Below are 17,131 nucleotides of genomic sequence, written 5' to 3'. Positions count from 1 at the left end.
GAACTACAAAGATGACCCTAGAGATGAGAAGAGCCCCTTCATTTGACAGATGAAAAAATTAAGACTCAGGTTGAGTGGCTTGCTCCAAGTCACCTCAGGTATCCACAGTCCCCATTAGTCTTTCCCTGTCTCGTCCACGTGTTCCTTTAAGTGACAAGTGGAGGTGGGGAGAAGAGTGGCATTCTTCTGAGGTGGTTGTGGAGGCTGTGGGTCCTTTCCTAACTCCTCAGCACCATGGTGTCTGTCCCCAGAGGTGGGGGGACCCACCCTAGCAGACACTCCAAGGGTGTGTGAGGGAACCATGAAAGAAATGGAGGCTGGGTAGAGGGAGCAGGGAAGGAGTCAGTGACAGCTGCTAGGGAGACCCCTACCCATTTGACTGCTTGGGCTTTTGGCCGTCACCTGGACTCCTGGGTATCTGCATGTGGTATGGAGCCTGGGGCTCTGAGGGACACACAGGCTTATGAGTCACACTTGGCATATTGAGCGTGTGCGGGAGGCTGTGTGACCTAAGTACCTTCAAGGTCATGCTGAGTTGTCAGATTGCACGGTGTCAGAGAGAGGTGTGTGGAGGAGAGGTGTGTAGAGGTGGGAGGAAGGCGGGCAGAAAAGGAAGGTGGCTGCGCCAGCCGTAGGAGGTGGAGGAGGCATGGCATTGTCAGTGGAAGGGAGAAAGGAGGGAGGTGAGAGGACAGCTGGGGCCCTGTGGCTTTCCCTCACACCAAGGGACACCAGTGCATTTCAGGGCTGGTTAAGTAGTTGCCCATGATCAGAGCAGCCCTTGCAAGGATGAGGGGCCAGGCTGAGGGTGAGGCAGTGAGCCTGGGCTCTCTGGTGGTCCTAACAGCTTGGTTTTCCAGGCTGTGAGGGCAATGGGCTATATGCGCAAATGAGTTTATGTCTTCTGGGGCAGAGCAGAGCCTCTCCACTGGTAGAGGCTTGGGGGGATTTTGAGAGTAGCAACCCTTCAGGCCCTGACACAGTGGTCCTGGGTGGTGTCGGAGGGAGGATGGGTAGAGAGAAAGAAGAGCCTGAGGCTTAGCTTGTAACCAGGGAGCTCTTCTCTACTGTCAGGAAATAAACTGCAGAATGCAGGATGATGGCAGGTTTTAGCCGGGGCCTTGCCTCTGAGGAGCTCCTGAGAACCGACTCTGGGAGGGTGGTAGAGCAGGCGTTCTGTTCTCCCAGTCCATTTTCAGCCGTAACTGTGGCATTGTGACGACGGCTGTAGAACCTCTGGGTTAGGGCCTGAGTTCTGCTAGGAACAACTACTGCCTCACTGAAAAATCCTAGAAGCAAAGGCATGTTGGGGTTGGAAGATACTCTAACTCCCCTGGTTTACATGGAGCAAACTGACACTATGGCTGGTTGGAGGTGTCACACTGTACCTCCCTCATGGTCACATTCACTATAATGGCTTGTTGAATAATACAGCTTCCCCGCTAAACTGTGAGTTCCAGGATGGCGAAGGTTGTGTCTGCCTTATTCTCTGGTGTTCCCAGAGCTTCGCACAGTGCCTGGCACAAAGTAGGCCCTAATTTAGGGGAGGGGGAATGAAATGAAGGGATGACCAACATTCATACTCACTCTCCTGGTGGCAAGCTCACCGCCTCCTATACGAATGACACAAAAAGCCAAACCTCACTAATTTGGAATTTGCAATAATGATACTGCAACCTTGATCCCAGTGAGTCAAAGTTAAAAATATAACACTCTCTATTTTGGGTCTTATTCATGTGGAAGAGGGATAATAATAAGAATACGCCTTACATCTGGATAGCATTTTAGCCTTTCCTAAATTCTTTTGTGTAAATTATCTAATTTGATATTTATAATAACCTTGAGAGGTAGGAGAGAGATAGGTCCTTTGTTGGGTCACCTACCTCCGAGCTGCCAACAAAACAGTGGAGTGGGTTCTGAATCCTGCAGGAGGACATGATGATGATGAGGCCGTGCGAAGAGCCATGGGGGCCTAACCACCCAAGGAAACGCAGTCTGCTTAGCGGCTTGCTCCATCTCTTTAAGGCTCTTCCAGGGCAGGACGGATCACTAGGTACCCCAGTTTGAGAAAAATGTCACTTGGAAAATATGTCCAACAATGGGATAGAATTGAGAGTCGAAAAATAAACCTTACATTTATGTCCAGTTGATTTTGGACAAGGGTGCCAGGACAAGTAAATGGGGTAGGGGGAAAGAGAAGAAAATCTTTTTAACAAACGGTGATGGGACAACTGGATTTCCACATACAAAAGAATGAAGTTGGATCCCTACCTTACACTATTTACAAAAATTAACCCAAAATGGATCATAGACTTAATGTAAGAGTTAAAACCATAAAAATCTTAGAGGAAACATAGGTACAAATCTTTGTGCCCTTGGATTAGGCAATGGTTTCAAAAGCACAAGTTCCAAAAGAAAAATTGGTCTTCATCAAAATTAAAAACTTTTGTGCTTCAAAGGGTGCCATCAAGAAAATGAAAAGACAACCCATGGAATGGGGGAAAATATTTGCAAAGCATGCATATGACAAGGGACTTGCATCCAGAATGTATGAAGAACTCTTACAATTCAACCATAAAAAGACAAACAACCCAATTAAAAAATGGATTTAAATAGATATTCCCCAAAGAGACACACAAATGACCAGTAAGCACATGAAAAGATGTTCAACTTCATTAGTCATCAGGGAAATGCAAACCAAACCACAACCAGATACTACTTCACACCCACCAAGATGCCTAAAATAAAAGACAGACAGTAACAAATGTGTCAAAGAGAAACTGGAACCCTTATACATTGCTGGTGGGAATGTAAAATAGTGCCACCTCTATGGAACATAGGTTGGCAGTTCCTCAAGATATTAAACATGGAGCTACCATATGACCCATTCCTAGAATTGGAAAATGTCCACACAAAAACTTTTACACGAATGTGCAAAGCAGGATACTTTTATTCATAACAGTTCCAAATTGGAAACAACCCAAATGTCCATCAACTTTTGAATTAGATAAACAAAATGTGGTATATCCATACAATGGAATATTATTCAGCTATAAAAAGAAATGAAGTGTTGGTTACATATTACAACATGGACGAACCTTGAAAACATGACGCTAAGTGAAAGAAGCCAGTCACAAAAGGCCACATATTGTATAAATCCATTTATGTGTAGTGTCTAGAACAGACACGTACATAGAGACAGCAAGTGGGTTAGTGGTGCCAGGTGCTGGGGAGTGGGGGGTGGGAGTGACTGCCAAAGCTATGGAGTTCCTTTATGGGACGAGGAACCTGTTCTAATGAAATTATTAGTGATGGCTGCACAACACTGTGAATAGTCTAGAAACCACCGAATTGTACACTTTCAAAGGAGGAATTTTATAGTCTATGAATGATATTTCAATATAGCTGTTATTTAAAAATATGCTTACTTCCATCATTCTACATTCTTCAAGGAACCTCCTGATTAGTGCGGGGTTTTCGGAGAGCCATGGTTCTCTCACTGAATACCCTCTTTACTTAGGCCAAACCTACCCACATTTCAAAGGCCAGCTAAAGTCCTGCCTCTAAAATGAACACTTCTAGTTTCCTCAACCCAAGCTAACCTCTCCTTTCTATATCTATTCAGCATTAACTCACATGGACACCAAAAATAAGGTGCAGGGGAAATAGTGCTGGATTAGGAGCCAGAAAAATCTGGGCCACACTTACAAGCCTTATGACCCGAGCAAAATAATCTCTTTGAGCCTCAGTTTCCTCATGTGTAAAATGGCCGCAAACATTTCTACCCATCCTCTAAGGGTTGTGGGAAAATGAATATAGATCCTTTGTCAGTTGTCACGCAAAAAGAAGATAGTATTAACATTACCAAAATCATTGGCTAACATTCCTAGATGCAAGGCCCTGGGCTAAGAGAAAAATACAAGTCTATCGCCTTTAACTTAGAACTTGGGGTGAAGAGAAAATTAGCTCTCTGAGGCTAAGTGCTTAAGGCTGCTATAAAGCCTAGGTCTAGGGAGTCAGGAGGAAGCTGGCCCATGCCAGCTGGGGGGACAGGCAACACAGCTTGACCAGGAGGAAGGCAGGGTTTAGCCTCAGAGAATCAGAGAGGGTTAGGCCTCCTAGCCAGAGAGCTAGAGCCAAGTGTGCAAGTGGGGATGAAAGGGTAGAGCTGGGTGGGGTGAGAGGAGCCCCACAGAGCTGACACCTTCCGGGGTCATCTCTGTCCACGTTCACGAAGGGACCGCTGCAGAGGACCTCACTAGGGGCACAACCAGAAGAGGTGGGTTTAAGATTTGGGATTAGAAATAAGAACATCCTGCCTCAAGAATATGACACTTGACATGTCCAGTGAGAGTAGACGGAGGCAGTGAGCATTCCAGAGGGCAGAGGAGGAGTGAGCACGGAGTGTTGTCCAACTTTGCATTTGGGCTCCACCTCTTGTGTGACCTTATTCAACCTACTAACCTGCTTGTGCATTAGTTTCCTCATCTGTGAAATGGGAATCAAACAGTACCTAACTCAAAGGGTTGCTAGGTTTAAATTTATTCAGTGATGTAAAGCGCTTAGATGCCTGGCTCAATAGACACGGCCTGCTATATACGCTGGGGTACCCCCAGCACTCACACAGCACCCAGAGCATAGGAGGGATGGTTAATGTAGATGCAGTGGAGGAAGGAGGCGCTATCAGGGCAGATAGCAGGCCTGGCTTCGCCGAAGGACCTGGGCCTTCCTGGGTCTTGGGCAGTATTTGGAACCCCTTGGTCCTTCTCAGGCAGCTCTCACCTGCCACTCCCACACTCACCAGAGGTGACTGCGGTGGAAAACTTGGTGAGCTATGAATACACTGGGCTTGGGTAGAGGCGCACTTGACACCTCTGCAGGGGATGCCTGGTCCAGCAGCACCTGAGGCAGGTGGCAGACAGAGGAAAAGCATCTCATGGCTGCAGGAGGGGGCATGGATGGAGACCAGTGGTGGCAGAGGTGAGAAGAAGACCTGGCTCCTCAGTCACCCACCTCCTTACAGCAAAGGACCAGTGCCCCCCAAAACCAAGCCCTCATCTCCTTGCCCTCCCACCATGTAACCTGCCTCTAGAATGTTCCCCTCCTAGGGACATGTCTTTCAAGGCATCACCCTTCTCAGCGCCCCCTTCTTAACCCCTTTCCATCCAATCAGCTGCTGCCTCCTTTCGGGCCCACAGGTCCCTCTGCACACCCTCTGCACTTTTCTCAGTCTCAGGCCCACCTCCCCTTTCTCTCCCCCTCGGCCCCCACCCCCTGGGGGCAGTGTCTGTCCCTGTCTCTGGGCCGTCTGAGTTTGCTAATCACTTATCTTCACTGATGCTCGGAAATACCAATGTAGTCAAGGCACAGCCCAACCTAAAACCTTCCCCAGGGGGACGTCGACCGCCCACCTAGGCTTTGGCACCTCAGCTCACATCCTAGTGCTGACCGGTGGAAATTTCTTTATTTTCTCTCCTTGACATGTGAGTCTTCCAACGACTGGTCTGATCAACTTTTACCCCTCTTTTCAGGGTTCAGCCCAAGTGACATCCCAACCGGAGTTCAGGGTCCGGCACCTCTCTGGGAATTGCTCTTAAACATCCTAGGGCTCTGTGTTGGTGACACCATCTCTGGCACAAGCACTATGGTCTCAGGAGAAATGTGTGCAGGAACAAGTGAGAGAAAGAAAAGGAGGGAGACATTTTTAATGAAGACCAGACAAGATTAGGCAATAGGAGACAGGACCAATACGAGTCCAAGATTACTCAGATGTTCCTGGCCTGGGAGGCAGAGATGGATTGTCACTATCCACCCTTACCAGGGCCTGCTTCCCGGGAGTCAGGGGCCTGACACCCCAAAGACAGAGTGCAATGGGGACAGAGTCCAAGGAGGCTTTGTTGCCACAGGGCATTGTCCTTGGAATGTAACATAAAAACACACACCCCAGTATCTTTCTTATTAAACGTGTGCTTGACATGAAACTGGGGGGTGCAGGGGGGGGGGGAGGAGCTAAACGGAGACATGAAATGTAAGAAAACTTTCTCCAAAGATAGGAGTGCTGAGTCAAAGCAGTAAGATTGAATTCTATAGGTACCCTGCATTTAGAGGGAGAAATTAGATGCATGTAAGCAAACGGGGTATTTTTCACATGAAAAATATCTGTGGGTTTTCATCAACGCCCAGGTTCAGTAGGAACCACAGGGCTGACGAGGCTGCCAGGACCGTGGCTGCTCCGATGGACTGACATTAACGGGATCGGGCCCGCTCTGTGCTGGACAGACCAGCCCTGGGGTTTTCCTCAAACACGCGTGTGCAGTTTACGAGGGATATGGAAAATCTGCAGTCTATCCACAAGAGGATGAGCAGGTGCAGAGGGATGTGGAAACCATGTCTTCCCAGGAATCACTGAAGGTGATGGGCTTCTCCTGGAGAAAAGGAGACACTGCACACAGGGTGCTACCTCTCCTGTTGGAGGGTGGTCATGTCAGAGAGAGAAAAGACTCTCTCTCTCTCTCTCTGAGTGGAGAACAACAAGTATGAACAATGAGGGAGGAGACAGACTCAGCAAAGAAGAAGTTTCTAAGAACTACAGCAGTCCGGCCCACGGAGGTAGTGAGCTTCCTGGCCCTGGAAATGTTCACACAGAGGGTGTCGCAGATATCATAGACGTCCCTCGCAAGAGAACAGTGGTTTCTGACCCTTTTTCCCCTTCTGAACATCCCATGTTAAGAAATCCCATGTTTTGAAATACTGTGTCTCTTTAATAAATTTCACTTATTCAAAGTAAAAATTGTCCCATTTTAATAGTCAAAAACCTGTATACTATCAATCTTCTGAGGCTTAGGTAGGCCTGGGGCCTACTGAATAGAAAAAGAAGTGAATCTTTTGGGGGTCTGGAAATGCTTCTAAGAGGAGGTTGTACCTTTTGGCCGGAACCGCCATCTTCCAGTAATTTGCCAAAAAGACCAACACTAAGGGGACAAGGAGAGGCACCGCTGTACGTCCTCCAGGCCTTTTAGAAACATGGAGTTCTTCCTTTGGCCACATACACATGAATCTATAAGAAAGGTGGTATTGTAGACATCAAGGGAATGGGCACCGTTCAAAAGGAACGGCCCACAAATGTTACCATGGCAAAACTGGAAGGGTCTACAGTGTTACCCTGTTGGCATTGTTGCAAACAAACAAGTTAACAGCAAGATTCTTGCCAAGAGAATTAATGTACGTACCGAGCATGTTAATTACTCCAAGAGCCGAGATGGCTTCCTGAACTATGTGGAGGGAAATGATCAGAAAAAGAAGGAAGCCAAAGAGAAAATTACTTGGGTTCAACTGAAGTGCCAGCCTGCCCCACCCAGAGAGCCACACTTTGTGAGAACCTGAGCTGCTGGAACCCAACCCCTATGAATTCATGGATTAATAGGTATATAATAATAATAAAGACTTCTGGGCTGTAAAAAAAAGAAAAAAGAAAGAAAAAGAAAAGAAAAGGAAGAAAGGAAGGAAGGAAGGAGGAAGGAAGGAAGGAGGAAGGAAAGAAGGAAAGAAGGAAGAAAGGAAGAAAGAAAGAAAGAAAGAAAGAAAGGAAGGAAGGAAGGAAGGAAGGAAGGAAGGAAGGAAGGAAGAAAGAAAGAAAGAAAGAAAGAAAGAAAGAAAGAAAGAAAGAAAGAAAAAGAAAAAAGAAAGAAAGAAAACGGAGTTTGTGCTGGAGCTGGGATTTGAGGAATGACTTGGGTTCTACAAGCAGACAAAGGGAGGTGAAAACATAAGGTACAGAACAAACTACTGAGTTTAAAGTGGGCTTGTGTTGAGGCTGGAGGCAGGAGGGTGCAGATTCCAAAGGGCTGTCCATGCTGGACTCCAGAGCCTGTCAGTTTAGTAGGGGCCATACAGGAAAATGGTATAATCTGCATGGAGGAAAGAGGAGTGAGCCAAAAAAGGAAAGAATAGGTAAAATCCAACTACTTTAAAAGTAAGATTTTTCTAGGGTGGCCGGTTAGCTCAGTTGGTTAGAGCGTGGTGCTAATAATACCAAGGTTGCCGGTTTGATCCCCACATGGGCCACTGTGAGCTACGCCCTTGTTAAAAAAAATAAAATAAAATAAGATTTTTCTGTTATCAAAAGATACCCCAAGAAAATTCAAACAAGTCACAAACTTGGAATGGTATTTGGAACACATTTAAGTGACAAAGGACTAATAATGTCTAGAATATATAAAGAACTGTATGAATCAGTAAGAAAAAGCAAAATGGACAAAGGAAACAAACAGGAATAGCACAGAAGAGGAAGCACAAATGCCTCATAAACACGTGAAAATATTCAACCTCATTTAGTAACAAAGGAATGAAAGTCTGTCATATCCACAAAATTGGCACAAATTTAAAAATTGAACAATACTAAGTGTTGCTGAAGATGCGGAACAATGTGGGAACACGCCTTCCCTGCTGGTGGGAAATGCAAATCAGTACAATTATTTTAGGAAGCAGTTTGACATTTGGATACCCTTGAACTTTTGTGTACCCTGACCCAGCAATTTTATTCTCAGTATATTCCCTAGAGCAATATATCTCAAACTGGGATGAGGACCAGTTTTATTTTTGTTTAATTTTCAATCTGTTGGGGGAATAATACTTCTGTAAAATACTATAAAAATGAATTCCTAAAATATGAAGTGAAAAAAAAAAAGACATATAACATACAAGCCCTGATATTTCCTTATTAGATTCAACAGATGTAAAGTTACTTATGTACCGTGTTTCCCCGAAAATAAGACCAGGTCTTATATTAATTTTTGCTCCAAAAGATGCATTAGGGCCTATGTTCAAGGGATGTCATCCTGAAAAACCATGCTAGGGCTTATTTTCCGGTTAGGTCTTATTTTCAAGGAAACACGGTACATAACGTGTTTTCCCCAAAATAAGACCTACCCCGAAAATAAGCCCCAGTTAAGATCGTCAGCCAGATGGACACCTTTAGTACCTTATGACGATATTCCAGAAAAAGATGACATGACTGTATTTGAATAAATGTAGATTGTTGTATATGAAAAAATAAGACTTCCCCTGAAAATACGCCCTCATGCATCTTTTAGAGCAAAAAATAATATAAGACCTGGTCTTATTTTCGGGGAAATACGGTATAAGACCCGGTCTTATTTTCAGGGAAACACAGTACCAAAGAGACGTGTACAAGAATGCTCCTGGCAAATTGTTCTGTAACAGAGAAAAACAGGAAGTAACTCATGTCCAGTGACAGGTTTGGAGATTGCAGAAATAAATTGTGGTATAATGACACGATGGATTATGGACTACTATAGAGTTGTGAAAATAAATGAACGATAGCTCTATGCCACAGCATCAGCATAACTGTGAGAGAAAAAACAAGTCTGAGAAGACTACTATGATGCCTTTTTTAAAAAAAGCTTTATCGAAGTATAATTTACCTTTCCATGTTGTAGCATAATTCGCCCATTTTATAAATATGATTTAATGATTATTATTTAGAGATTTGTGCAACTATCACACTATCTATTTTCAGTACATTTCCATCACCCCCCACATACCCTCGTGTCCACTTGCTGTCACTCCCCATTTCCCCACTAGCTGCAGGCAAACTTTTATCTATATTCTATCTCTATAGATTTGACTTTTCTGGACATTTCGTATAAATAGAATCATACAACACGTGGTCTTTCATGTCTGGATTCTTTCACTTAGCATCATGTCTTTGGAGTTCATCCGTGTTGTGGCATGTATCAATGCTTCCTTCCTTTTTATTGTCAAATAATATTCCATTGTGTAGATATACCACATTTTGTTTACTCACCCGTTGATGGACATTTGGGTTATTTCCACTTTTCGGCTACTTAGAATAAGCCTGCTTTGCATGCAACTCTACACAGACATGGTTTCATTTCTCTTAGGCACATGTCTAGGAAACACCGTTTCTATAAAGCTCTAAAACAAGCAAAACTAAACAGCGTGATGTTTAGCGATACAAAGTACTGAAACTATTCTTGAAAAGAGAATGAAACACTGGGGTGCATGTGGGGGCGGGAGATGGGAAAGGGGAGGACAGGACTCAGCTAGACAAGAGTGATGTTGGGTAGTGAGTCTCCAGCTGCTCCTTTTATTATGCTTTGTTAATTTACATACGAGGTCTGACAATTAAGTTCACGAACTCATCCTAGAAAAAGTGTTATTATATATATACCTCATTGCTGAATATCACTATGATCACCTTCAAAATACCCCCCTTGGGAAGCTATGCAGTGACACCAGTGCCTCGTCCACCCTTCAAAGCAATTTTGGAACTCTTTTTCTGGAATGGCCATCACAGCTGTCGTCATATTACCCTTGATGTCCTGAATGTCATAAAAATGTCTTCCTTTCAATATTTCCTTTATCTTCGGGTAAAGAAAGAAGTCTGTGGGTGCCAGATGAGGTGAGTAGGGAGGGTGTTCCAATACAGTTATTTGTTTACTGGCTAAAAACCCCCTCACAGACAGTGCTGTGTGAGCTGGTGCATTGTCCTAATGCAAGAGCCATGAATTGTTGGCGAAAGTTCAGGTCGTCTAACTTTTTCATGCAGCCTTTTCAGCACTTCCAAATAGGAAACTTGCTTAACTGTTTGTCCAGTTGGTACAAATTCATAGTGAATAATCCCTCTGATATAAAAAAAAAAAAAGGTTAGCAACATCGTTGCAACAAGTTTGCGAACTTAATTGTCAGACCTCGTATATATTAGATACCATATATAATACCTAGTTATGCTATATGTAACATACGTTACGTAATAAGAAGACATTTTTAAAAAGGAAGCCTGTCTCCAACACTCTAACAATTCCACTGGGTTCTCCTCTCAGGATAAGCAGGTCCCTCCTTATTCTGGCCACCTGTCCGTGCTCCTGGCCTAGCGTGTTCCTGGCTCTCTCTGCTCCAGCCCCAACGGCCTCCTGGCTGTTCCTCAAAGGCCCCTGCAGCTCCTGCAGGTGCTGGAGTCTCTGCAGAAAGGCCCTCCCCAGGTGTCTGCCAGGCCGCTCCCTGGCTGCCTCCAGGGCGCTTCTTCCCTAACTGCCCTCTGAACAGCACAGCTGTGCGTCCTCCTCCCTTCCCTGTAGCCCCCTCAGCCTGATTTACTTTTCTACATTTTAGCCTCTCCTTACTTATTTGTTGTGTCTGTAGCCACCCGGACATATGCAAGTGCAGAATGTCAGCTCCAGGGGAGCTGGGCTCTGTTTAGAATAGCTGGCTGCCGAGTCCCCAGCTTTTTCATACCAGCTTCGGTGCCCAGCTTCTCCCCCTCCCCCAGTCTCATCACTACTGTCCCCACCTTCCCTCATCATTTCTCACCAGGCCCCTCCTCTGGCCTCCCCCTTGTCTATTCTCCCTCCAGGCCAGTCTTACATACGACTGTGAGAATGGATGCTTGTCCTGACACACAATCTGATCACGGCATCCCAGGCTCCTTATCACCTGAGTGGCAAAATCCACACTCCGGAAGTGAAGTCCAAAGTTTTCCTGGTGTGGCCCCTGCCTCCTCCATGTGCTCAGTTCTTGTCCGACCTCCACAGGTCCTTCTATCAGCGCTTTCCAGAGGTCAGGCCCCTTGTGGGTCCGGCCCCTGATAAAGTGCTTAAGAGTCAGCAACAAAGGGAGGAAAACAAGAACAATGATATATATCAAACCAAGCAGCATGTATTCAGCCAAGTCGCCAGCTGTCCTTTCAAGGTTACAATACCTTCTATTCCAAATAGCCTTTTTTTTTCTTTTATAGTTAAAATATTACTCCTTTCATAAAAGGGTAGTAAGAGCAAATGACTTTTTTTTTCTTCTAATGTCCTTACTTGGCAACCCAAAAAGTACTTGCAACTCTAGCCAGATTCCATATTTTTCCTGACAATTCCGTGGTCTACAGAAGCTGGCCCCTCTGGCCTGTCAAGCAGACCCTGATCTCTCAGGACCCCGGGGTCTTCCTGGCCTTTCATTCCTTCTGCCTGGAATGCCCCCTCTCCATCCAGGCCCAGTGCTTGGTCATCACCCCTCATGCCTCAGAGCCTGACCTTTCTTCTCCCAAAAGCAAGTCCTTGGCATCCAGCACCCCATCCCGTGAGGAAGACTACAACCATTTGCACCCGTGTCTTCCCACAGAACCAGGATGGTGGAAACTACGCACCATCATGCTCACATTTCCAGAGCCCAGTGCAACCCCAGGTGCCCATGTACATGGCAGGTTTGCTGAGAGCTTGACTGGAACGAATGAATTCCAACCTCCTTTGCAGAAGGTGGTGAGGGGCTGTGTGCCTGCCTGGGCCTCAGCACCGCCGGCTCTTTCCTGCTCCGAGTGACCCCCACCCCCAACCCCACTGGAGCCCAGCTTGGAGCACAGGGCCTCTAACTGGCCCTAAAGCACGATCCAGCACCTGTGTGTATTTTACTGTGGTTGTGTGTATCTTACGCACTGTTCTCGGAAAGAGGCCAGGAAATGAATGAAGCTGCCCACACGCTGGAAGCCCAGGGAACCTCAGACAGACAGGAAGACAGATGGAGGAAAGGGTGAGAGACTGTGAGAGAGAGGCTGAGAAAGAGATAGTCAGAGAGAAAGGAAACAAGGCCTGCGATGGCAGCAGAGACAGAAACATGGGATCCCACAGAGAAGAGAGGGAGGGAGGGGCAGCGGCCATCATTGTGGCAGTGGGATCTTGGAGCTGGGGGGTCTGGCCAGCCTCACACTGGGCTGGGGGAGAGGCACCCCTTTTGGCCTCTAACAGTCTCCATCAGGGGACCCAGAGCATGGAGGCAAATTCATCTTTGGGGTCCACCCCTCACCTCTAGATGTCCAGGGCCCTGGCCAAGCCCTCTGAGTGCCCAAGATCCCCACGCCTGGCCTCCCCAGGGCCCTTCACTAAACAAACTCCCTGGAAGATGGGTCAGAGGAAGGGTTCCTAGGGGAGAAAATAGCATTTTGCTGTTTCGTTACCTTGGAGTAGTTTGCTTTGTTTTACGAAACACCTCTTGAGAGGGGCTTTGAGGCAGATGTCAGGAAGAGAGTCCCATGTTGAGGGAAGGCGGTGGCTGACATCTGGGGTGAGGCAGAGGCCACTTCCTGTCACCCCTTTGACAACAGGGTGGGTGGGTTGACCAATGTGTTGAGAAGGAGGAAATAACGGAGATGAGACTCTTCTAGCTTAGCAAACCTTCTCTAATGGTCAGCTGGTGAGAAAGGCGCAGGGACTTCTGGGAGAAACCTTTCCCTGGAGGAACCTGGATGGGGCTGGACTCTGCAGCGGGTCCAGTCAGCTAAGGGAGGCCTGGTGCTGCTTGCTGCGCATGGCTGATGCTGACTGGCCACCTGGGCACTGTGGGGATGCCATGGGGGCCAATAAACAGAGCACCGGGCCACTAAAGAGCTTCGGAGCCGGCTCACTGGCATGGGGCCATTGCATTTGCTGGTATACAGCTGTGCAGGCAAGCAGGTGCACCTGGCTCCTGACTCCACAGTGAAATGAAGAGGCCAGGACTGAGCCTTGGGCCAAATTAAGCCCTGGTGTGTGTGTGTACTTGGATTTATCAGGTGAAGAGAGGCCCGTGGAAGGGAGGAAAACTCAGGAAAGATGAGAGCACTCAGAGTCATAGCATTTGGTCTTGACATTGCCCCTCAACTGTGAAGGGAGACTTACTTCACAGTGGATAATGGGTGAGGGGATGTGGGGATGGATATGGCTTATTAAAGCCTCCAAGTGGTATTCTTGTCTTCCAACAGCCTTAGGCCCTAGAACCTAGGAGCCGGCCCTGGGGAACATTTTTGGGTGAGACCTTGAACCAAGCCTACCCAGAATACCTGGGCTACCTGTGGCTGTAAGAGCAGGAAGGCCCAGCTCCAGCCCTGATCCAGGAACTGGCCCCTTGGGTCCCTACAAGAGCAGGAGGCAGACTGCCCTAGGCCATGAAGCAGGAGACTAAGGATTAACCCAAATTCAGGGACCAGCTGAAGGGTGTGGTTCTCCCTGGCACCAGACCACATTTTAGGATCTCCCACTGGCTGGGAGGGCTCTAAGGAGTGTGGCTTCTTGGGTGAGGGAACTTCTGAGCTAAGGTCAAGGTGCCTTCAAATCTAATCTGCTCTCAACAAGGGCCAGATGGCCTGATAGGTACATTTGAAGCAGGAGGTGATGGCCAAAGTCAGAGCGAGATGAATGGGGGGAGGGGAGGGGCAGAGCAGGGCTAAGTGAAACTTCTGACTCAGGACAAGTGTCCTGCTGACTTACTGTGACCTTGGAAGTTCCCCAGGCTTAGTACACTCATTAGAGCTGGTACCTCACATGACCACCCCCTTCTTTCTGCTCTTCTGGGTTCAGCTGAGGTCCTGCTCTAGCAGAGGGCTGCCATAAAGCTACAGCTGGGGGACACTGCCCATCTCCCACTAGGGTTATCATCTGGGTCATGACTTGGTCACCCTGCACTTTTGGGTCATAGTGGCCACCCTATCCTTGCCACACTCCTGGCATAAGGGGCTTGGCCAAGAACCAGGGAGTGTAGAGCCACAGTCGGAATAGCTTTAGGACCCAAAATGAGAATTCAGTGTTGTCACAGGCTTTGAACAAAGTGCAGAAGTCCAGACCTGCAGTTTATGGCTGGTTTGTGGAGGTGATTAGATGGTTGTTATTATCAGCAGCTCTGCCTCTCCCTCTCCACCCCTCTGCTGACACCACTGAAGGTTCTGGTCACCCCCTCAGCCCAGGCTCACACTCTTGCTCCTCTGGGTGTTCCTAGCACTCACATAGCAGATCTTCAGTGTTTGTTGATTGATTGACTCAGGGAGAAAAGCAGGGATGTGGGGATTGAGAATACGACAGGGCTGGGACTCGAACCTCATGATTTCCTTCTTGGAGGGGACAGCGGGCCTGGGTGAGTGTGATGTGGGGGCTGATGTGTGATGCCAGGCTGTACCACCAGCCACAGGTGAACCTTCTAGGCTGGACGAGGGGAGCCTGGTGGTGCCCTCTGGACCATGACCCAATGTCCAGATTCTCCAGTGTGTGATGGACATAATCATGGTCAGACACAACTACAGTGATGGGCCTCTGGATACTCAGATGCCCCAGGAACCACTGGTGGTGTCCCTGTTCCACACCTCAGATCTTCAATCTCTGCCCTTTCTTATGACCTGTTTACAGTCCTGCTTTCTTAGTATCCACACAGGCTGACAATTTCTCCTGTGTTGGGGAAAGAGGACTGTTAGAGGGCAGGGGCATGCACATTCCTGCCTTGGGGCTTTATCCTTCCACCCTCTTCCCTCAGCTGGAATTACCCTCCTCTAGATCCTCACGTGGCTGCATCAGGGTGTAGCCACGTGAAGATCTAACGCCCTTCAATAACAATCGTCCCTCCCCTGACACTCCAGCCCCTTTCCCCTTCTTTGTTTTCTTCATACACTTGTTGCTATGTGCAATTAGGTTTCTGGGCACATATTCGTATGTATGTGTGTATATATGCTGCTTGTTCGTTAGTTTACTTTTTAATTATCTGTCTCTCCCACTTCACATAAGTTACATGAAAGCAGGGACGTTGTCTGTCTTCTCTATTACTGTCTCTTCAGGGCCTAGAACAGAGCCTGACGCAAGTAGGCACCCAATAAACCTTTACTGAAAGAAAGAAAGGAAAGAAGGGAGGGAGGGAGAGGAGAAAATGACTTCCTCCTGACCCCTCCCTCTCTGAGGGCTGCACAGAAAACACCCTGGGAGGCTGGGAAAGGCCACCCCTTTCCTTGCCTCCCACTGGGGTGCTCAGTACTGTCAGGCTACCACCTGAACCAGGCTGGTCCTTACCACTGCTTAGCTAGCCCACATCCTGTGCTCAGCAGAGGTAAAAGTTGGCCGATGGTCCTGATTCTCGTCATTTCTCCACCCATCCAGCAGTGTTATTTTGGCTCATGGGCAGTAGGTCACTCTAGTTTGTCTAAGTCTTGTTTTCCCAGATGGACCAGCCTCAGGGTCAGCCTTGACCCACAGCCTGTAATGTCCCTTAGCCCAATCCACTTGAGTTCTGGAAGTCCCAGGTAACTCACTGTCTCTGAGTGGCTCAGGAGGCTTTGTGGCCAAATTCCCTGCCTCGCGGCCTCTCCTGTCTCCATCGCTGCTGCTCCAGCTGGGGCTGCTGTTTTTCTGGCCACCTCTGCTGTTCCCTGAAGCTGGAAAACGGGTTTTCTCCCTGAGTGATTATAGTTCCATTTTCAGGTCATCAAAGTAGCCTTGCACTTTCAGATTCAGACAAGTTTCCTTTTCAAGGAAGTTGGAGCAAGTTCCTCAGGCCCTCTGTATGCTGGTCAGGTTGTCTCAATTATTTGCCATCCCGAGGTGGTGCACGCTTTGGTTCAGGCATGCTGATGCGGGCAATGGCCTGCATCCCCCAGGGCGTATTGGTTCTATCTCTTCCGCCTTCCAGCACAGTGAGCTCTTGCTCCTTTAGTTGGCCAGGGACACTCCTGCCCTCTCCCTGCTGTCCCTTTGCTAGGTTAACCCCTGCTCATCCTGTAGCTCTGTGATTCTATGTCACATACCCAGAAGCCTTCCCTGATTGTTAAGGCCTGATAGCATGAGGCTATCATGTTCACTGTTCTGGCCCGAATGTTGCCCACCTGGTACATGGAAAGGACTCAATGAGACTGTTGTACAGAGTGAATGAATTCTGTGTTTGCATCTTATGGTGCCATAGCACTGGGGACCCCATCTCCTATACCTTCTATAGTCTCTGCAGCCTGAGGTGAAGGCCTCTGCCTGAAGCATGGGCCCAACAGGAGTTAACCGGCTGTTTCAGCCTGTTGGGGGTGGGGAAGCTTTGCTGGGAGGGGCCAGAATGGCCAGGAGGCCCCTCTCCGGTCCTTCCCAAAGGGGAGCAAGGATAGGATTACCAGATAAAATACAGGACATCCAGTTAGATTTGAATTTCAGATAAACAATGAATACACTTTTAATATATTACATGTAATACATGGGACATACTTATGCCAAAAAATATTAGATTCAAATTTAACTGGGCCTCCTGGTTTTTTCCTTCTTTCTAAATCTGGTAACCTTAGTAAGGGCAGACATGCTCAGCCAGGTGCTGGGGGATTTGAGGTCCTGTTTATGTG

At 47.5% G+C, this 17,131-nt stretch overlaps 1 long non-coding RNA gene across 1 annotated transcript; it reads right to left on the bottom strand.

Annotated features, from left to right (window-relative positions):
- Positions 1-9,620: 9,620 nt before the first annotated feature.
- On the bottom strand, positions 9,621-13,703 carry LOC141568783 (uncharacterized). Its single transcript, XR_012491972.1, has 3 exons — positions 12,980-13,703; positions 11,407-11,634; positions 9,621-10,667 (listed from the first exon to the last, which is right to left on the bottom strand). It is a non-coding gene; the product is annotated as an uncharacterized LOC141568783 (long non-coding RNA).
- Positions 13,704-17,131: the final 3,428 nt, after the last annotated feature.

This window comes from Rhinolophus sinicus, linkage group LG15 (assembly GCF_036562045.2).
Source record: "Rhinolophus sinicus isolate RSC01 linkage group LG15, ASM3656204v1, whole genome shotgun sequence".
NCBI lineage: Eukaryota > Metazoa > Chordata > Mammalia > Chiroptera > Rhinolophidae > Rhinolophus > Rhinolophus sinicus.
This window is presented reverse-complemented; position numbering and strand designations above follow the sequence as displayed.